A 23129-nucleotide genomic window follows, 5' to 3' on the forward strand; every position below is an offset into this window, starting at 1 on the left:
TACTGAACTTCACCGAACAAGCTGCCGTCAAGCCTCTGATTATTCCCCTCTCCAGCACAAAGAGCCTCCTATTACAGCATGAATCAGCCAGGTAACTAAGCACATTAGGCCCATGAGCAATCTCACTGCAATCACAAGTGTTTGGATGCTCCAATATTTTCTAGAATTGAGCCCTTGATCCCTATGAAAGATGGATAAGACCTGATGGGTTTCAAGCCAGTGCCTGCTGGAAAAGGTAACCATTACATCAGAACCAGCTGTTTGAACATCCTTGGAAACCTGTCAGCTTTTATGAGTGGGAGAACTCACCTGAAAAGAACCCAAGAATGGAAAGTATGGAGGAGGGCAAAGAAAGAGGCATAAAAAGCACATTATACCAGCTTGTTTCTATTGAATTTTCTGCTTCATCACAAAGTAAGCATGGCTATGTCAGCTGCTCTTTTCTAAAGGCAAAATAACCAGATCAGGATGCCTGGAACAGTGCTAAAACATAAACCACAGCTGGATCCCCTATTTTCTTCAAGCTCAGAGTGAACATTTTGGCCAATTTGTACCAGGTCTGCACCCTCCCCAAAGTACAGAGCTACAGCAGGGGCTCTGATTGCCTGAGAGGAAAAAGTGAATCCATGAGATAATTCCTTTAAACAAGTGCAAAACTAAGGAGTATGGGCAGATTCTGCTATGACTGAGTCACAACCTGTTTTTTCCAATGTGTGGACTATCTAGAATCACCTGCCACCTTGAAGAAACTTTATCTCCACTAAAATACCCCAATTGTGAGCTGTGATGGCTCTTAAGAAATACACTGCACAACCAAAAGGAACATGTAACTACAGAATGTTCTGAAGTAATGGGAATTTTCTGGCCAAGAGTTACCTCTGTGGTATAACAATACCAGGAACTAAATTGTGACACAAGATGTTGCTGATTTTGCTTGAAGATAACTTTCTGCCAGGCAGGATGCAGAGAGCAGCACTGCTTACTTTGTACAGTGACAGTTGAATCTTGCAAATGATAAAAAAGTAAAATAAAATAAAAAAAATATACATAATGATTTGATGCTTCTGCAATTGTGTTTTCTAACGTGTTTTTCCTCCATCCATTGTCTTATTTTCTGCCAAATTTTGAGGAAGCATCTGCAGATGATTTTGCTCAAGTGTGGCAGGAACTATGAACAATATTAATTTTACAAATGGTCCAGAAGCTGCCTAAAGAAAAGGCTTCAAGTTATCAGATGCTCAAGTTTGTTTATACAAGGTCACAAAAAGCTGTGATGCATTTAAATATAAGCTAATCCTTTTACAGAATTCTCAAAGTATTTTATTCAATCAGAAAGACCCTCATTGCTCCCATTTTAAACTCTATTTTAATCTCTTCTTTTTTTTCCCCCCAGCAGAGGCATATGAAACAAAGCTTTGTATTATGGAGATACTTATCTTTGCTCCATGAAGTTACTGTAGTCATCCTCCAATCCAAATGATCCATGAATGAGAAGCCAAATCACCAACTTTAAACAAAAGTTTGAAGCTATATCTAAAAGGTATCCAAAATACTCACTCTGCGAGATTCAGTTCTTATACAAAACTGAAGTTGTCCTGTTTTCCTTTGGAAATGAATATGCACATGTCCCAAAATTGAATTTCTTTCCTTCTGCTTTGCCAAAAGAAAGATTTTTAGGAGGAAAAGCCATGAAGAGATCTGAAATTTCAGTCATCCTGGAATGAATAGAAGAGTTTATGGGGTAAATATATATCTTATTTCATCCATATTTATGGAATGATAATTGAAATTTTTTGCATGACAATCTTTGATGAAACTCACTTGAGCATCTAGTGGGAAGTGTGAGGAGTCTTATTGGTTTAATTCTTTTTAAAGACACTTCTAAATTTTGTGAGACAGTGACTGAAATATCACACCAATTTCCCAAGAAACCCTCAGCAGTGCATTTTAGCACTTACAGCAGTGAAGAGTTCAGGTCAGGGTCAGATAATAGCAATACTGTGTGGGCTCCTGTCATCTTCACTTTCTTTGCCATCTCTTATAATTAGTGTGTTAAAACACACATTCTGATGCTTGCAACAAAAAGAAAAATTACATCTTTTAGCAAGTGCCAGGATGCTCATCCAATGCAATGAGAGATGGAGCTGGGCCACGTAGGGACCTTGTCCATCACACATTTCTTACAACAAAAGCAGGATTTGGTCACTGCTTGGGTGAGAAATTGGCAAATACAGATGTTGCAGGCAACAAAACCGGGAGTTCAGTAGGTGGCAGCCTTCCCTTGGAGTTGGTGTGGAACCAGCACCACGCGTGTTGAACCCAGAGATGTTCTGGGAGGAGGCAGATGCTAAAGAGAGAATTTTACCACACAAGGGCAAAGATGGCAAAGTATCTTTCCCAGATGATCAGGGGCAATCCAGCCCTGTCCAAGCTGCCTTTCTGGGGGGCACAGCCCAGCACATTTCCTCCTGTCACTTCAGCAGGGTAAGGAATTGGGTGGTGTGTGCAGGTGGTTTTGGTGTTCAAACCAGGACAATATCAGCACATTGCTCCCAGAGCATGACACCACTTCCAAAGCTCCAAAGCTCACTAGATTAAAGCTTTAATGAAAAGAAATATTTGCCACAGCTATTCCTCATGACTAAATACATCCCTGTATGGGTGGATTCTTTAACTTTTCCCTTTTGGCCTTACTACTATTAGCTTTAATTATGAAAGGAAAATAAAATCAATATATTTTTTTAAAAAACCCTACCCCAACCTCTTTAAAACAGTCTACAGTATTTTAAAGATGTGGCAAATAAAAAGCATGCTTTTCAGAAAGACATACAAAAACATTCAAACTTGTGCCACCACACACCAAGACTGAAGTATGCAGTTAGAAATGCACATGGATTTTTAAGGTGCTCTTACACATCAAATAAGTTATGCACCATGGGCAAAGTAACCACCTATAGGCTTCTGCCATTCTTTTAGCCAATTTCAATATGGCAGCTTTTGATCTGTAGACTCACATTCAGAAACCCTCAGACTTCATGTATAAAACAATAAGCTTAGTAAGCAGTCATTTAAGCCTTGATTCTTAAAGAAAAGTTAATAGAAGAAAAACAATACATATAAAAACAATATATATATAAAAACAATATATCTCATATATATATATGATGTGTACTTAATTTGAAGGAAAAATATTCACCTTTTTTTTATTATCCCTTAGTTGAAGGTAAGCAAGTGTCTTTCTATGGCATTAAGAGTGTTTAAGGATTTGATGTCAGAAGTGTGGTTATCTATAAGACAAAGAAAAAATTACCAGACTTCATCATCTTGAGGTACATCTTTTGAAAAACAAATAGTCATGTTTCTGAAGCCATAAAAGACAGTTCCTGTCATCTAGCTTGACTACCACATACCACGAGCCAAATATCCTCTCTCAATTATTTCTGGATTGGACCCACAATTTCAGACTGAGCTATGGCAGCTTCTTCAAAAGGATACTCAGACTTTATTGAGGGAAAATATTCATCTTCCTATTTAGGACAGTCTATTGGTAGCCCTGACATCAAGATTAATTCCAGTCTTAACTACACCCCTCTAAATGCCACAGAGCCCAGTCTCCAGCCTCTTGTCCACATTTTCCACCCTGTTCCCTCTGCTAGGCTTTCATTATCTTTTAAATGCATTGTACCCTAATGCTGGCTGGGACTTACTGCAAAACTACAAGGCTCAAAAAAGAGGAGATGCACTCTTCTCAATTACACAGAGCATTATTCCATACAGGAATACAACATTCTTAAACTCTCAGCAAAGAGGTAGTATGAGCAAAGGTGATTTTATTATATTTGGTCCTTTGACTAAATCTGTGGTTTAATAAATGAAAGAGCTGAAGATACCAAAAGCTACTGAAGGATTGACCCAACACTCTATAGTAGCTGACAGAGCTCTTCCTTTCCCAACACTAATTTTAACCACATTTTTGGCATTCCTTGACACCTTCTTGACTATGTTCATGTTTTTTCAGAGAAACTGTTTAGCTGAGATTCTGGGCTAGCAATGCAAGGGAATGGAAAGCCAAGGGTTTGCTTTCCCCAGAGAATGGCCAGAGCATTCTTTGACTTTCTGAAAGGCAGGAAAGTCAACTCTTGTTATTTTGAGGTGTATTGGAAGGTTTCCTTGTCTGAATTTCAGAGGGAACATCACCACCTTCTCTAACCAAGCCCCTGAATTGCAAAACCTGACCTAAAGCATTTCACCGAGGCACAGGGAGAATGCCAACAAACATTCTGACAAATATCAGGTGCAGGCATTTTGGTTAGATAGGAAATGTTCTGATATATTTGAGGAATGTGCTGAAAATGCAGTGTAAATACCAAAAAGCTGAGTAGGTCTTTCAAGTCATTTGCTGTCCATATGCAACATCATTATCTAATATCAATCCAGTCTTTCCCAGAGAAATCAATATTAGACTGTGTGCTAAGTTCATATTTTATTAACTTCTCCATAGAGCAGAGAGTGCATGTGCTCAGTTAAGCTCCCTCACTGACTGTCACTTAAAGGTGATGAAATCTTTTAGGTCCAAAACCTTTCTCAACATGCTACAATTTTACACCAACTATGACAAAGTTATTAATAAAAAGAATAGAGGGAAGATGCAAGATAGCATCCTCTCAGATGACCTGGGCAATTTCAAACATCCTTTCTGTTCTCATAACATAAATGTGGAGAAGGAGCAGAAATCAGGATTTATTTATACACTACACCAATAATCTGCACTACAGCCCTGTACTTATGTAAAAGAATAAACTGTTTGAGGCATCACAGTTACAAAACTTTGACTGGCAAACTGCATTTAGCAGGCTGCTGGGAGGTCTGTGTAAACAATAATAATTTGTGTCAGGACTTATGTTAAGGGTCATTGTGACTTCTTAGTGTAATGATGCTAAACAGCATGACTTTCTTATTAGTAGATAATACATTCACAAGATTTAATAACAAGTTATATTGTGGTCCTATGACAAATTCATCACTGGTTATGAAACACCCCACAATTGTCTACTATTTCCAGCCAGCTCATTTATATTAAAGTAACTTTGGGAACAAAACAGCTTCTATGGTAATTCAATTTTATAGCATGCTACACTGCATATTAAGGTGTATATCAAAAATTTGCAGGAAGCTGTACACAGACGCTCGTGACTCTGCAAATCAGAGTGAGATTACCTTCTAAACCCAGCTCTTTTCAGAAGTCCAGTGAAGGTCAGCAAAGACAAACCAAACTCACTTGACAATTTTGGGGCAGGACTCTTCTTGTCTCCAACAAGAAGATCCATTTACTTTTTCTTGGTATCTTTCTTATGACATTTTCCTACTGTCATAGCTTCAATCTTTTTGCCATGCCTTTTTTCCAGCTACTTCTGACCATGAACCATTTGATAATACATTGACATCTGCTTTTTATCTAAAAATCAGTTATTCACTCATTCTCATGGGACACAAGAAATCTCAGACTGCAGCCTACATGTAGTCAAGTAGAGATGAGTGACCAGAAGAGCACTGGTTATTTATACTCTGTCCTTCCCAAACCTTTCCAACAGTCAGCTTTTGATGCTGTCCTCAAAGAGCAAAATCTATATTTGAAGCTTTTTTCTGCTTTTAGGCTTTATATACCTTTGCCATTCTTCACTGTGTAGGGCTCTTTGCTTTCAACTTCTTTTATTTCCCTTACCTTCTATGCCTGTTTCAGGCTGGCCCATAAATTTTATGCAATTGATGTAAATTTATTTATGGTCCTCAATTCAAATCTGAGCTACATCAGGACTGTATGCATGCAACTGAGGTAGTTCAGGAATGGGGGGGAAGTGAATCTATTGGTATATTTTGGTCTTTTTCTGTATATTGGTATAAATTGGTCTTTTTCTGTAGAGGATTTCAAATGTAGAATGTTCTGATTCTGCTACTCCTGTCTTCAGCTAAGAACTGTGTTCTATTACTTCAATAAATATCACAAGACTCAGACCTTACCAAGAAAGTCACAAAGACTTTAACAGAGAAAACCAGGATAAAATCCCATGATGGGAAAATCTACTTTCCTTTTGCAGAGATGGATATTGCAGGTTGGGAGGAATGAGAAATGTCCTGGGTGAAAGGCATGTGAAATGACCTGGGAATGGCCACCCAGCCCATGATTAGGTATTAGATGAATACCTAATCATCTCCATTGACTCCCATATATTTATCACCTCCCCTCACCCTCATTCCCTACCAGAAGATTTACCACTATTTCTGTATTTTAATTATGATTCTTGCTCAGACCAGAATTAATTTTGTCAGAAATTATCTTTATCCCCCCCTTTCTTGATATTTTTCTTCCTTCACACAGTTCAATCATGTCTTGATTAAGCCCTTCAGTAGGAGCTCTATCATCAGCCAGATGCTATCAAAAGATTTTTACCTTTCCATCCTTCTACTATTTCTCCTGTAAGTAACAAATTTAACAGCATGCTGCTCAACCCCAATAACACAAATACCTGCAATGCAAAATATCATTTAGCACCATGTTTCATCACTGAAGAGGTTGAAGCTTTACTATTCTGCTACTCTTACAGGAAGTTTAACATTTTCCCTACACTTTTCAGGTCTCTTCTATCAGAACTACTCTATATTTATACTACTCCTGCTTTTAATTTACAGCTGTCTTCTCTCACTCAAGTCCAACCTTTGCCTTGCTTGCTGTCTGTATGCAAGTCACTTTTCACAGTTCTGTAAAGCATTATCTCATTATTCTGTCTCTCACCGTTGAGCATTTTCAGACCCTCTGTGTGAAAGATGAGATATAAAAATAAATTGAATTGGAATACATGATGCTAAGTCCTGAACTTAAACAGACTACACCCACAGTGCATATATAATTTGACAGCTACAGGCTATGCTTTCATGGCATACATCAAAAGGATTAATGCAAGTGAAATAAAGTCCTAACCATCCTGGGCAGTCTGACCTAGACATCAGACCCATGGCCACAGAACCCCAGGTTGCTGTTAAACAATCTGCCAAAGAAGAATTGGGGTGATTCCAGCAAAATCAACTGGGATGATTCCAGAGCCTAACTTCCAAGTTCATCTGGAAACATTCCTGTCTTCTATTGCTGATGTCCAGGCAGCATCCATCCTTCATTCATACAACATAAAAAAGCATTTGGGAGCTCACAGATTTCTGTCAGACAAAACCAAATCACAACAAAAACCCCACAACAGAGGCAGGATGATTTAGAGCACTTCTTAAGCTGTGTAGTATGGAGGTTTGGGTGTTGGCTTTGGTAAAACTGGACAAATATTTTCATTCTAAGGAGGAGCAGCAAAGATGAAAATACTGAGGATGTAGGTTGGCATAAGGAAAAGGAAAAGCTTCATCCAATTGCGTGGGTTTTAAAAAAATCCAGAGCATTTTTGTTTCCCATTGGTATTCTACTGACATAAAATAAGAAGGACAGAGATATAAGTAATTTCATGCATCCTGTAAATATGATTACTTGAACATTAGAAGAACACAAAGTTTATCCCATATCAATGTGTACAGATTTAAGAGTTATAATTGTTTCACTTTGTGGCAAAGCAATAAAAGAATACATCAGAGAATCAATGGAAGTCGTTCCAATTGCTCTAACTAGTTAACTCTCCTGGTGCAAGAGCTGTGACTGAAACTTACCTTCCTTCATATGGTCTTTAATCCCAAAAATAAGGCGGCACTAAAGTGATATGAAGAATAAATAATGAATGTATTTGGACTTTTTATTTACAAATACATATATATCACTATGATCTAAATCCATCTAATAAAACTTAAATCTGAAATGGTTAATGTGGCTTTTGTTTAAATTCAATAATTAAAATTATTTTAAATGATCAGATTTTAAATTGTAGACACAGATTTTAAATATAAGACACTAATATTCTAGGCCTTTCTGAAAATGAAGCTCCACAGGACAGCTTTTCCTGCATTGACTGCAATAAGATTAAACTTGCATGCCTGCTTATTAATCTGCTAAAATATCAAGCCCCAAGATAGACATTAATTTTTGAGTATAGGAAAAATTATTTTTTACTGCAGCGAAGCTCAAAACTGTAACTATGTCAGGACTTTTTATTTTTAAACACTGAAAAAAAAAGTACTAAAAAAGCCTTTGCATGTTCCTTCATAGTGCTGAGGCACACAGTGTATTTCCCAAAAACAAATATCTCTCTGAGCCTAATGGGATGTCACATGTGACGTGGTCCTTCATCATTTCATGTAGATTCAAATGGCTGGAAGTTATTCAATTTTCAGGATTTATATTGCAAAATATAGATATTTTTAGGCAGAAGAAACACCTGCTTCCACCACTTTTTTCCTACTCAACACAAGTGATGTTTATTGTGGGTTATGTTCTCCCTCTAGACAACAGTGACATAACATTGGTAAAGCTGCCTGATAATGTAGGAGGAATTTAGCCAAGAGCAACAGCCATTGTGAAGTGGATTCAATCCTTTCCACAAATCTCCACTAAAAGTAATTTAACTCAGGTAAAACTTGATATTTTACTCAAGCCTTCATTTAGAAGTTAGTTACCCACCAGTACACATATTTTAAATCCTCGTGGCATGTATTGAACAAACTGAAATAGAATAAATGTTTTTAAAGAGAAACAAAGGAAGATTATGTACAAGCTGGCAAGTAGAAATGTAACAGGAATATTTATTGCAATTATCAGCCAACTTTATATTTTAATGATCTGGGTTTAAATTAGGGAGAAGCATAAAACTTGTGCTATAAAGAAGCAATTCCATTTATTCCACTAATAAGTTGCAACCTGTTTCCGTTTTATGAGCGTGCACATAAATGTATTCAGTTAACTTGAATTATGTATGCATGCCTGAATGTTCATGAACCATTTCTAATGGCTTTAGGTTATTGCAAATCTGATATCCTGAGAGTAACTTATCCACAAGTATGTATGGAAGTGGCAAACTCAGCCCTGTGCCCCATTTGTCTGTTTCTGCTTGAGAGTGCCAAGGAAAAGGGATTTTAAACTTCACTTCTGCTGCTGCAGATGGGTGGCCTTGAGCTCAGGGGCTGCTCTAAGAGGGACCTGATGGCACTGAAAGGCTGGTCCTGCCTGCTGAATTTACATAGCTTCCTGTGGGGAGATGAAAGAATCCAGGGACAGTTCTACAAGAGGGAGAGATGGTGCCTGGGAAAGGGACGTGATAAAAGAGCACTGTGCTGCTTGGAAAATTATGTTAAATTATGCTTGGGATTTGTAAATAATGAAGCACAACCAGAACTATTCAGCTTCTAGACAGAATCTATTATTATTATTACCACCATCATTTTAGAATTCTGGCTTTCTTATTCTGTTACCCGAGTGCTGAAAAAAGAAAATAAGTTAATCACTGAAATAATCATTCAAGAAAATCTATGCATCTTTATCTACAAAGAATTGGCAGATTACTGAGTTTTAGTTTTACTTTATGCTGCATTCACCTTTCTCTTGTCCACAGAACTGCTCTGTTCTGCAAGTAGCAGACTGATAAAATGTGCTCACAGGTAGTACAAACCAGAGGAATACTATTTAACAATAATATTACTAACAGAAGACAAGAAAAAGAAAAGAAAGAAATAAAGATTCTTGAACCAAATCTTGAACCCAATGCACAGCTTATCACGGGCCAAAACAGGAATATAAAAGAACAGCAAGGAATTTAAGCTATGTAAAGGATTGTTTGTTTGACTGCTGTGTGGGTATGATGAAAAGGACAACAGACAAGCAGAATTTTAGAAAGAAAATCCAGATGCAGGCTGGGCAAATGTGGGATGCAGCACAAAGAAAATCCTAGACAGAGCTTTTGAGTCTGGGTACCAGCTGAAAACAATCTCCTGTTTTTGATCCTCCTATGCTCAAGGAAAAGGTACTTGGCATGTCTTTTTAAATAAACAGGATTAGATGAAAGACATTTGTCTCCAACATCAAATTTTCCTTCTAACTGGAACAAACTTGTGAGACTGAATGCCTGACTAACTCAAAACCAGTGACAATGTTTTTTTGAAAAGCCTTCCAGTATTTTCATTAACATCATATGCACCATGGCAATGAGGTGGCCTGCATTTTAGCAGTACAAAAAAGAAAACTTCATATTACAGTTTTACCAATAAGCTGTAAAAACACCCATTTTGAAAGTCACAGTGAAGTTTGATAACCCATTACAGTAAATAACATTTCTGGGGGCTAATCTGTAGTGATGACTCAAGACATACAATCTCTTTCCTACAAACCTGATTTCTGGCACTGGAAATAACTGCACAGCTGTGAGATTTGCTGACTCCAGTATTTAACATCAAGAACTTGGAACACAAGATCTCAGTTCTAATCAAGCAGCTATATATGTTTAATGTAATTCTGTCACTGTAAAGCACAAGCTCTCCTTTCTTTGAAGAGCTCTGATGAAGGACAGATCCAGAGCTGTATTCTAAGGAACAGCCTGTGATACTTCTGTGTAAAATGAGCAGTACAACCAAAATTCTGAATTTATGGGCCACAGAACATGAATAAAAGGACACATACTTAATATCAGACTTTTCCTTAGAGGTCAACAAATTACCAAAATGTGCTGATGGGTCCATTTTACAATGTAGAGGATTTCTCCAACTGTTGTTATTTTCAAGCAGTGCAATATGCCTACAAATAAATTATAAGAATTAATATCAAGAATAGTCACGGCCTTAGAGAAGATTTGGGTCTAGGCATTCTCAGACAAAACACATGACTAAGCCACCACTATCAGCAATACTAATTTTTATCAGCTTGTGAGGGCAGGACAGAAACTGCCTGGCTGAGTAATAGCAAAGGTTCACTTAATTCTTTTCCCATCTCCAGCTTTGCCCATGATCAGATACTCTGGAGGAAAGGGTGACTATGCTGGCAAATTTACTGTCATGTTAAACCTCATCTGTGTGTGAAGGACCAGCCCAGGGAGTGTCCATGCCCACACAGAATCCACCTCCCTGTGGTCAGCCCAGGTCCTCGTTACACTTCCCAGTGGCTGAGCTGGACTGGACTCCCAACAGCTGCACGCATTCCTTCCTTTTCCTCAGCTTCATGATTCTGTTTGATTTTGTTGACTCTGTGGAAATGGAGCCAACTTTTCTGCCAGTTTTAATGGATTTTGCCTTGAAATAAACAGAAAAATGCCCATCTATAATAGCTGCTAATTTAGTTCCTAATCTGTGTTATGCCAGACAGGAAGTTTCTTTGGCTGACTCTGAGGGAAACAGTAAGAAACACAGAAATGAGAAAGGGCAAGATTTATCTAGGAGGTGGCAGCAGCTAAACTCTTCAGCTGATGCAGCTGCTGACATTTCCAGCCATTCAGTGCATTCCTCCCTAGGGAGAATAAAGCTAAGAGAAACTACTTAGTATGAAACTACTGGATGTCCATTAAAAGTCATTCTAGTGGTGAAGATGAAGAGGCTCATTGGCAAAATACTTTTTGTATAAATCTAAAAACAACATTAAAAGCCATCCAAAAAGCAGGCAGTTAAATAGATTCTTTCACACTGAGAAGCAGCAGTACATGAGACTAAAATGGATTCTAGGAAAAAAAATTACTTTTGATTCCAACCACTGATAAAAAGATTTCCCAGTCAATGTCTGCGTAATGCTGGAGAGAAGGAATTTTTTAACAAAGCCCTAAGAGGTCCTAGAAAATAGGATTCAAAGAACAGTTTTAGAAGCAAAATTCTAAGAAATTTTTAGGGATGGAAGATGACTTTCTTGTATTAACACATCTTATACAGGATAAAAAATTAACAAATGGCCCTATTCTAACGAAGTATGGGACTTAAAGGTTCTTTCTGTTCAAACACTAAGGAAATTATGGAATCTGGGATAGTAGTAACATCTGATGCTAATGAACTTTAAAAATGAATGGAGATGATTTAAAGTAGTTCAGAATTAAATTTCCTCAAAGAATCTTTAACTAGCCTATGAAACAGGATAGGCAGTTTGGGGAAAAGAATCTTTGTAAGGTACCTGCCAATGATGGTATCCAACTCCAATAAATGAGAATATACCAAACATCTCTCTGGACATGACTCTCCCATGGAACATTCACTTGCAATTCCATAGCCCTATTCCCTTATGCACAAAATATTTCTGCACAGTTACCCTTCAGGGTACAAATCAAGGCCAACACTTCAGTGCCACAGGCTTTTCACAAAACAGCAACAATCTCTGCTCCCAGAACTCCAAACTTGCTAGCTTCCCTATATGTTAGTCCTGTTTCCAGCAGATAGCTCTGGGAATGGGTGAAGACTGCATGAAATAGGAATGGAAAACAGTTCCACAGAAGTACAATTCTGCCTCCATAAGTAGATACCATGGTCAAGTCTATAATTTATGTTCCCTCTAGACACTACAGTCACAAGCAAGGCAATGCATTCCCTGATTTAACCAGATTTTCTAAGGGCACAGGTTTAAGTGCTGCTCACTGACCTCCCTCTTCATTTGAGTTCACTGGCCATAATGAGGTGCTGTGAACTCCACTGTTAGATTTACGCTTTTGTTTCACATTCATCTCATCTGCTCACCACCTCTACAGTTGGACAGAAAGTCAAGACATTTAGCCCTTTATAAAAGCTGGCAAGATTGATAAATCTTTTACCTTGTTATATAAGCCTGAAATGAAAAGCTAAAAGAGACAAAAAACTTAAGTGGGAATCTTCGTCAACTTCTGTGAATGCCATTTAAGAAAACCGAACAGAAAATAGATGTACACGGAGAAGGCGGTTAAGGAAAACATTTCAATTCATTTTCAGCAAATCTGGTTTTCTAGTTTGCTGCTGAAATGAAAGCACAAGTGGCAACAACTCCATGCCTACGCTTGTTATTGCCTACTCAAGAATCAAGTGCTCTTTCACTCAAGACTTGATTGTTGGAAAGAAAATAAACTGTCAACCGGTGAGACTTGTTATCTAGCTGGAAAGTGAGAAAGCCTTGCTTGCTGCTGCTAGTCTTGGGATTTCATCAAAATGGCTTTTAGAAGCACATTCTTTTGCAGTAATCCTTGAAGGAGTTCTCTTAGAGGAATAGCATGCAAGGAGATCAGAGGGAAAGAGCTCCCCACCCAGGCCTGTTTTCCTTAGTGTCCTTTCCCCTGTAATTGAGACAACATGGTGCAGCAGAGACAAAAAAGGGATTCCAGAGGCTTCAGTTGTCCCCTTAGTTCTATAATGCCCTGGTTTTACACATAGGAAAGCCATTCAATCTTTCTCTACTTCAGTTTTCCCATCTGTAAGACATGACAGATATTCAGCTTTTAATGACACACTAGGAGGTCTCGGATGATGTCTATTTACTCAAGCTAACTTGCCATAAATTAATTTGGCATTTGATCAAGCCTCATGTTCTCTGTTCTCTGACAAACAGCCTTCTCTGGGCTGTAACCCCCTTCCATTCTCTGGGCAGCAGTTGCTCTCTTTGTGCTGTTCACCACCCAAACTTCAAGCTAAAGATCACTTTGCATGAAAAACGTTCAACAAAAGCTTCTTGGCCTGCTACTGACTGTCACACAGGTGTGAAAGTCTTCTGGGAGTAAACCCTAGGAACAGCTCCAGAATTCATACAGCATCCCACTGTGCTCATCACTCACTTCTGGCTCTCTAGGCAGCACTTCAGCGGGAGATTGCAAATATTGCTAATCCAAAGAAGACAGAGCAATGGGGATTGGAGCAGAAACTATTTTAAGTGATGTGACTAATAAGTCCAAAATGACAGTAGCTGTTTCATTAGATTTCATTTATTAGTTGCTTGTGGAACAGCTTTCAATGAGACCTATACACCAGGGTCTACATATTAGTTAATAATATTTCAAGGTTATACTTATCCTAAAAAGATGTCTTCTAGATAATTAAAGGAAATTGACCCAGGTCAGTATTCTTATTAAACAGCGACACTAAAGACGATTTTCATAGACCAGATTAAAATAAACATAATATGGGCCAGTGTCAATATAACCAGACAGGGAGAAGACAATGCAGGACAGCACACTGGGAAAAAAAAGAGTCATAATTTTACTGCTCAATTTAGCCCAAAAGACTGGGGTTTATTCACATGTTTAAATAATACTGCAGATGAAAGAGTAATACATGCAGAAGTTAGAATATGTAGGGCTAAACTGCATGCAGTTTACACAGTAGACTGTGCAGGCCTTTCCTGTATGGTTTAGCAACAAGAAGCCCACATGGCAAGTTAACCAAAGATTCATTTACCCATTTAGCCCTAGTGTCCTGACTTTGGTAACAGCCAAAGCAGATGTTTAAGGAAAGGTTATGAACACAGGACAAGCATAGGGTTGGTTTATCCTGCCAATTCTCAGCAAACCTGCATTTTGGAAATTTCCTGAGCTGGAGCCTGGCCCTACATCAGTATCTTTAATGGCTCTTCATGAACTAATTTTTCCATGAGTTTATCTAATCATTTTAAGAAACCATTTCTATTTTGGCATCTTCAGCATCCTGTAGCAATAACTTCCACAATTTAATTAGGTGTTGCCTGATCACTTCACTTGCTTTTTTTAAAGTGAGAATAAATAATCACTATGTCTTCACTCACTTCATGCTCCTCCTAACCTTATGTAGTTCCAGCATATCTTGCCTCCCCCTTATTAGTCACCTTTTCTCAAAACTGGAGAAACCCAGGTGACTGAATCCTCCCTTGCACAGAAACCATCACATCCCTCTGATCACATTGTTTTCTTTTGCACCTCCACAACTTGCATCATATTCTTGAGATGGGACAGCTGGAATTGCACAAAGTATTGGAAAATGAGGTTGCACCCTGTATTTTATTCTAAATGTGGAAAACATTAAGAACATCATTTATAACCCTCAATGCATTTATAGCATGCCCCAATTCCCCCTATTCAGCTGTCACAGTATGTCTCTGTTCTTCATGTTTTGTCCTCAGCCCAGCTCTGTGCTTTCCATCATCCCTTCACCTATGCTCTGTCAGCACCACATCTTTCTTCTTCTCCTCAATTTCTTCTGACCTCAGATACAAGACAGCAAGCTCCCTGACCCATATCCCTGAAAATCTGGAGGATTTATGGTGCCTCTCCCTGTATCCAAGCTTTGTGCACTACCCAGACTTACATGCTGCATAATATCTATTGCCTGTACTTTCTTTTAGCCTGTCCCTCTGCCTCAGCAGCTGAAGGCAGAATTCTAGCTTCAGAAAGATTCCCTGCACACTTTTCAGACATTTTAAGGTAAGTTTATATATATAAAAACACCACAAGGCATTTTTCCTGAAGAAGTAAAGCTAAGTAAGATGTACTTGCTCCCATACAATCCCACACATAGTTAAATAAATCAGGCATCACAAATTGGGGGTCTTGCACTTCTCACAACCATATGGACAAAGAAAAGTTCCCTTCAGGGCAGGCTCAGCTCCTGCAGGGGGCAAATTACCCTTCAGAGGTGCTTGTATCTCATTGACTATATTGAGAATCTAGGACATGTGTGATCCTAAAATTAACATCTCAGTTAAGTGAGATGACTCTGGAATTTTGCATTTCTAGGACAAAACAACCTGGGGTTATATGAAAACAGAGCAGCAGTTAAGAACCCAACCTAGACTGCCTTCATCCCAATATCCTAAACCTTACAAGCAATTCCTTAAGTTTTAAACCCACTTTTTCCTAGGTAGATTTTGTACAGTTAAAGGCAGATCATATAACAATTGTTGTGGACTGTGCCAAGCAAAATCCCCAGGGTGCTTGCTTCTGTTGGAAATAATTGCCAAAGTGGGCAATTGAATGAAACTTCAGCTATCAGGTTTCCTACTTTCCCTATAAACTGTTATAAACTGGGCATTTCAAAATGGTCTAGCTCATATCCAAGTGTTTCTTCATGGCAAGGATTTCTTTTCAGCAACACACAGCTAGAGGTCCAATAAGCAGCAAAACCACAGCATCTGCAACCTCTCTCCTCCTTCTGAATGCTGTGCAGTTCCTACATTTGAATTGCATTTCTTGTCTTGGTTTCTCAGCCTTCTAGAGTTACTTTTATGCAATTGCCTAGTTAGCAGAACACTTCTTGCCATCCCTTTCCTTGAAGCAGCCTCATACTTCAGATTGACACAATAAAACCAAACCTCAAGAATCTCTCACACAAATGGCACACAGACCAATTGGCCCTGGGTACTGCTTGTTTAATTTTTATTTTTCATTTCATTTTTCATCATGACTCTAAACCAAAATGAACTGAAGGGAGTGAAACCACAGACACCAATGTACATGCAAGACTTCAGCTGAAGTCTCCAAAAAGGCAGAAGTACCCATTTGCTCAGGGGAACCTAATCTTTCACCCACATCTCCATAATCCCATGACAGCAGAGAACACATTTGCTTGCAGAATTTTATCTATGAGGGTGAGACTCCACAGAAAAATTAGGACAAACTGTTTATATCCCACTTGTAAACAGGGAATGACAGGAAAAGAATTTAAATACCCACCTAAAGTAGTAAAAGCAGGAATCAAGGAGCTTAGTATCACAATACTCCATTTTTGAGCACAACAGCCTTCAATTTAAAATCAAAAATATTGAGTCAAATTGTACTGATAATCCAGAATGTTTCCAGGCAAATGCTACATGAGAATGTTTGCTTTTCCTCTATTTCAGATAAGGATGAACAACTTTCTTTTTCCCCTTGGTATTCTAGGACTATTTTATCCATCTGCTACTTGCTTATATTTCTTGCAATTATGATGGCCTACATTTGGTTTACTCAAGGATAACAACCACACATCCCAAAACTTAATTAATTGAAAAAATAAAAACCCCTAAACATTTATCTGGATTAATCTCCCAAATGCATTTAGGTTGTTTTTTATTCTACTATCACTTCTTGCCAAGGAAAATTTGTATTAGAAATGTGTATAAAAAAGAGGCTGAGTTATTGCAATTGAGCACAAGCTCATCCATTACACCTGTCCAATGAAAACACTTCCTTCAGTGCTTCTCCCCATTGCTGTGACAACAAAAGGTACTTCTTCCAATAGGTGCAAGTGTTTGCTAGAATTTAATTCAAACACATCATATCACACTGCAGATTAAAAAGCAAGAATGGCAACACTGCTGGAAAGCACCACCCAAAACTATTACATATATATATATATACACACACATATATATTAATGTTGCCATTTCATGAGACATCAAAGAAGATAAGTTTTTCACTCATTTGAACAGACATTATTTGCTTTGCTAACTAAACCCCTGCCACAGTGGTATTACTTTAGAATAACAAATATGATCAGGAGAGAGACATGAAAGTGTGACTCCAGATTTTCTCTGCATTAGTCAGAATGGTGAACACAGAGAACAAATGCCAGAGAAATAAAACACTACAAGCTCACAATAAAACCTGAGTATAGGATGCTTCTGAACAGGCAACCACTGCTTTGTTGTAGAGCTTGTGTGAGGTGATCAGATCTGTGGTTTTTGCCATCAGGCCAGAAGTGGCTCCATGTGTTGGACAGGTAGCCCTGAGTGCTGTTTTTAGAAATGCAGGCAAGGAGAATTTATTGAAGACATTGAGATGTAAGATCTCTGTAAGTTAATGTGTGATCCCCACAAGTAACAGAAAAGAAGACAGAAAAAATTGTCTCTTATCAAAAGTATTGCCTGAAGTAGCCCTACTACAAATGGCAGAAAAATAATAATTTCACAGAATAATTGCCAGCACATATTCTTCCCCATATATGTGCTCTGACCTCTTGGGCTCTTCCTCACTCAGTTTTCCAAAGACAGAAGAACTGTCCTCTTTACTATTTCCCAAGCCTCCATGTCCCATTACACCAAAATCTTGGGAAGACAGTTTGGCAGCACTTTTGCCAGTTTAGCTTTTGAAAAAAAAAATATGTTTTTCCTGTTTGCCACTTTGGAAAGGGGTATTTATCTGAAAGAATAGAGCAGGGATGGTACTTTGTGAAATGGCTGCTCACATGGCTGCCATATAAACAGTTCCTTCCTCTGTTTATGGACCTGCCCCAGTCCCAGGGCTGTGGCCAGATTTGGACATGCCTTGACAGGTCTGTGCTTTAGTGCTGCTCAGCATTATGTAAGTCTCACTCCTCCCAAAACAAAGGAGAGCAAGCTCATTTCCCATAGTCCCAGACCCTCGTGGGAGGAGGATAAAGATCTGGTCTGAAACACAAACCCTGACACAGAGCCTGATGTGCTGCCCTCACAAACTCAGCCCTCTCTTATCACCACACGTGGCTAAACAAAAGCTGGATTCTTCTGACTGAAAGCAAAACCAGGTTTTCAACTCCTTTCCCCATCAATACTGAATCCAATATCTAAATTTAGATTTGAAAAAAGCTTCTCAAAGAGAACTAATGAAAATTATATGACTTTTCAAACAATCTATTAATTTTCTCTCTTTGTATTAAGAGGCTGTTTCAAAAATGGTTATGGCTGAATTCCAAAACCCTGCACTAGAAGATATGCGAGGAGAGCACAAAACATCTTCTATAAAAAGATTTTTCAACTGGGAAGGTAAATATGTCCATTTACCAAGCAGGCTGAGCCTGCAGATGCAAGAGGCCTTGCTAAAATAATTGAAAATGTAAGCTGCATGTCAGAGCTGGGAGCAGAGCTCTGCACACACGCTCTGCAGTGATCCCAGCCGTGGAACTGTGCCCACCCCAGCAATAACCGGAGTCAGAGGAGGGATCCATGCAGACAGGGCTGCTCCACAGTCTGGCTCCTGCACCCTGTGCTGGATATTCATCCTGATCTCAGCAGGAAAGCATGTGTTTGCAGAGCTGGCTTGGGCTGCACAAAGTTAAACTCTTCATTAAATTTTCTACTTGGCAGTAGTCAGCAACAACTTTCGAGCATGCTAAAAAAGTTTATTTTTGAGCTCCAGATTTATACAGTGGAGTGCAGCACATGTTTTCTGAATCAATGTTTTTCCCCTCCTTCCCTGTGGAGATCAGGGCTGCAATTTTTCCAGAGATGTTTAAGATTAGGAGTCTAGCCCCCCTTTTCAGAAATTCCAAATTTTAACTGGCTATGATCCCTGCAGTGTAACCATTCTACTACTGGCACTGTTTTTAATCATAATTTTTGGTTTTGATGAGTTCATGATCAAGTGAGAGGCACTACTTGAGAAAGGAAGGTACAAGCAAAGATTTGAGGTTAAAGATGCTTGAATGCAGGCTGCTATAAATAATTAATTTTGCCCTTTTTTTTTCCCCAATCATGCAAATTTGATCTTATTTGGAAATAACCAGAACTTTTACAACGACTTTTCCTACCTTCAAAGCAGCTCTTTTCCAAACACCTGAAAGCCCCAAATTTTTAAACTATCATTAAATATCAAGTTCACAAAAAATCCTCTACTAAGTGAGTAGTTACCTTACTAACTGGATTAATTGCTAAAAGCATAAGCTAGCTCTTAGCAACATATAAAACCCATGGAATGCATAGCTTTATAAAATACAGATTGAACTTTTGAAAGCTCAGATTTAACTAGCTATTGGCTGACTGTAACACACTGGTTATCAATAAATTCAACTTGTGTCACAAAATTGATGGTATACATGTACAAGTTAACACAAAATCTGGCAATAGTGTATTTTAAAAAACACTGCCATGCAATTTTTAAACAAGCTGAATTAAAATTAAATCTCAGAAAACCTGTCAGCACCTATAAACATAGACAAATTGACCTCTCCACCACCCCCTGCACTCATTCTTGCCAAAAGAAAATTACACACAAAAGATGAAATCACTCTCAAACCTATCTGCCAAGCCCACAAGGGGAATTCAGATCACATTTTCTATCTATAAAACGTCCATTTTAGCCACTAAAGCAGGAGCTACAAATATAGAACATTTAATGCCAGTGTCAACTGTTAAAATCAACTCCATAATTTAAAACCTCTGTCCCTCCTCTGCTCAGTTACATATTGCAACCAAATCCACTTTCAGCTGAAATCCTGTGCATCAGTGACTCCCTTTTTCAGGGCACAGAGACTTCCTACTGAAGAAACAGGGAGGACCATTGCTGGAGGAGAATGAAGCACCTACAGCAAGCTGCAGATTTAATTCTCCACTAATTCTGCAAGACAAAAGTGTTGTCTTAAAGCACAACAGGTTATGTTTGCAGTTCAATCAATGCTGACATGACAAAATATATTGACAAGGTTGTCAAGAGAGCACTTTGCCCAGCTGTGCCCTGCTGGGTTACCTAACAGTGACACCGTGTGAAGAGCTGCATGTCACAGACATCTTGGGATTTTTCCTCCTGAGAAGCTGAGAGGCCTCAGGAACAAAATGTAAACAATGGTTATCTGCTGCTGTGGGATGCAACAGGTGAATCTGTGATTGGTCTCATGTGGTTGTTTCTAATTAATGGCCAATCACAGCCCAGCTGGCTCAGACTCTCTGTCTGAGACACAAACTTTTGTTATTCATTCTTTCCTATTCTATTCTTAGCCAGCCTTCTGATGAAATCCTGTCTTCTATTCTTTTAGTATAGTTTTAATATAATAGGTATCATAAAATAATAAATCAAGCCTTCTGAAACATGGAGTCAGATCCTCGTCATGGTCACAGCTGTGCCCTGCTGGGTTACCTAACAGTGACACTGTGTGAAGAGCTGTAACCTTTACAACCTTTGGGGCTGAATGCTTCTCTGCCAAGCACAACAGGAGCAGCACCAATATTCCAGGGCACAGGGAGAGTTATCCCTGCTGCTTGTGCAGTGCTGGGCTCTCTCTGGAATCTCCTCCGTCTCCCCCCTTTCCCATCACCAGTGGGACGTGCAATCCTGCACCTGAAGGCTGAACTCTCACATTCATTGTGCTCCAGCCCCTCAGGGTGAGCTTATGGCTAACCTGGGTAAGGGAAAGCTCCCTTCTCATAGGAAAATTACTTGATGCAATTCTCAGATGTTACTGATGCACTGAGAAATAGCTGAAGAGCGAGACTCCTGAGAAGACACTTCATCACCCTCCCAAGCACCATGGGAAGAACAATTTACTGGTTTCTTGAGCAGTGCTGATACATTTCCGCCTCAGAATAAAACATATCAGAGGCCCAGCAGCATCTTTTCAATCAGGGCATCCTTTAAGTTGCATTAAAACAGTATAAAAGCAAAAGTTCAGATATAAATTATTAACCACATTAAATCAGTTCAATGGCAGAAATTTGTTTATGGTTACTTAATAGGTGCAAATAGGGGACATTACCAAGCTGCCGAGAGCCTTCCAACTGAAGCAACAAATTACAAATTTTCAAACCTCCCTCCACATTATTTCAGCTGCACATATTTTAACATTTTTAACTTGGTGGAGTTATAATTCCAGAGAAATCATTATTTCAAAAAAGAGAAAATTAAGTACAATTAAGTTTCTACTGAATTAAGTAGAGCTGTAACAGCAAGTTGTGGGAAAGGACAGCAAAAGGGTTTACATAGCAAAATTTTCTCTTTTTCAAACAATGCAACACTTGTGTAGCTACAATGGAATGCTACTCCCACTAGATCTCAACTGCACTTTGCAAACTAGCACATGTAGATAGACAAAATAGGAAGTGTTCTTGGATAGAAAGTACAGCTTTTCAGTTGAAAAAACTGTGGCTGTTCATAAAACTAAACTTCGATGTAAAAAGGTTTATATAGTAAAAACACATGCAGCTGAACTCACTGTGCTCAAACTTCAATTTTACACACGCAAAAAAGGGAAAATCAAGTAAATTAGGACATTTTTATGAAAAGAGAAGTATTAGTGGCACATACAAGGACTAACATTTGGAATTAGCCTAAATATGCCAAAGTGTCAATGACAGTGGAACCAGCCACAGAAAATCTCTTTTGCTTATAAGGAAATATAAGGGGTTCCAGGCATCTAATTTGCAGTGTAAGCTGATTTCAGAGCATTCCACTTTAGAAAAAGTAATCTATTACAAGAAACTACTACATTAACATTTAGTTTTCTCTTTTGTGTCTTTATCACTTCCTAAAAATTAAGTGAAGACACATAAAATGTATTTCAAGAACGAATATGATGAAACTGATGTATGACATGGGATCCTCTGCTACACAAAAAACGCTTGGAAGTTCTTTTATGTGCAAAACATCCTTAAAATGGAAGGAGAACTGCCTGGGAAGCTCACACACCTACAAAGGAATTGCATCACAGGGAGGATACTGGACTTGTTGCCAGTCCAGGCACAACTGGGTGTCCTGGTATTCTCACTGCCACCAGGATTTTACTGGTCTGGGAGCAGAGACCCCAACTAAACCAAGTTCACACCCTCCCTGTTGCTTCAGTTCTCAGCAGGTAAGTCAAAAAAGCAAAAGAAACCAATAAAAATTTTGCATGGAGTGTGTGTGTTTCCTGAGTAAATCAAGGTAATTGACATTACAGGTAAGATTTAGGCCTTACCAAGGACAGCCAGCACCTCAAAATCAAAAGAGATAATTATCTAGCAAAAACAATATATTGAATACCAAACAAGAAAAGAGCAACGAAATGGAAAATGAAAAGTCCTTCAAAATATGCGACACCATTATCTTAAAACCTCCTTTGCTGTGTGGGAGTTGAACTTTGAGGAGCACCCTGGGGTTCACAGCTCGTGCAGCTTTTGCTGCCCTGCACTGTTCCTGAGATCCAGGAATGTTTTATTTGCAATGCCTTGGCCTGAGATGATCCATCTGCACACTCTGCTGCCACACAGCTCTTCCAGGAGCTGCCAGCACTGCCCAACCCTTCAGACCAGGTGGGTTTTCCTATGCAGTACGTCTCCTTTTTACCAATAATTCCTCAACATTTATATTAAAAAGCACACACCATGCACCAAGCAGACAGATTGCAATTAAGCTAGTGGCTACAGATAAGGGTAATAAGCAATTAATGATAGAAAGTATCCAGGCACCAGGTTTCATGTTTTCCCCCAAAATAAGAAGGGGATGTGTTAAAAACAAAACACATAAACTATTAGTGAAATACATATTATTACTGCCCATTTATCTCTTTATGAGTAACTGTTTGAGGAGATACAAATACCACAATATTTAGGCACA

At 38.7% G+C, this 23129-nt stretch overlaps 1 protein-coding gene across 2 annotated transcripts in view; it reads right to left on the reverse strand.

The window, feature by feature from the left end:
• TMC3 (transmembrane channel like 3) overlaps positions 1-23129 on the reverse strand; it is a 107406-nt gene that overhangs the window by 70002 nt on the left and 14275 nt on the right. The window contains exons 10-11 of one of the 2 annotated variants that reach the window (XM_071441386.1): positions 3197-3287; positions 1558-1715 (exon numbers count right to left, since the gene is read on the reverse strand). The exons of the other annotated variant lie outside the window; for it this stretch is intronic. The gene's annotated coding sequence lies outside the window, so the exon portion shown is untranslated. The remainder of the gene's footprint in view (positions 1-1557; positions 1716-3196; positions 3288-23129) is intronic. 2 annotated transcript variants of the gene reach the window in all.

Source organism: Agelaius tricolor, unplaced genomic scaffold, assembly GCF_023055355.1.
Source record: "Agelaius tricolor isolate 1412-34295 unplaced genomic scaffold, bAgeTri1.0.p SCAF_16, whole genome shotgun sequence".
Classification (NCBI taxonomy): Eukaryota; Metazoa; Chordata; class Aves; order Passeriformes; family Icteridae; genus Agelaius; species Agelaius tricolor.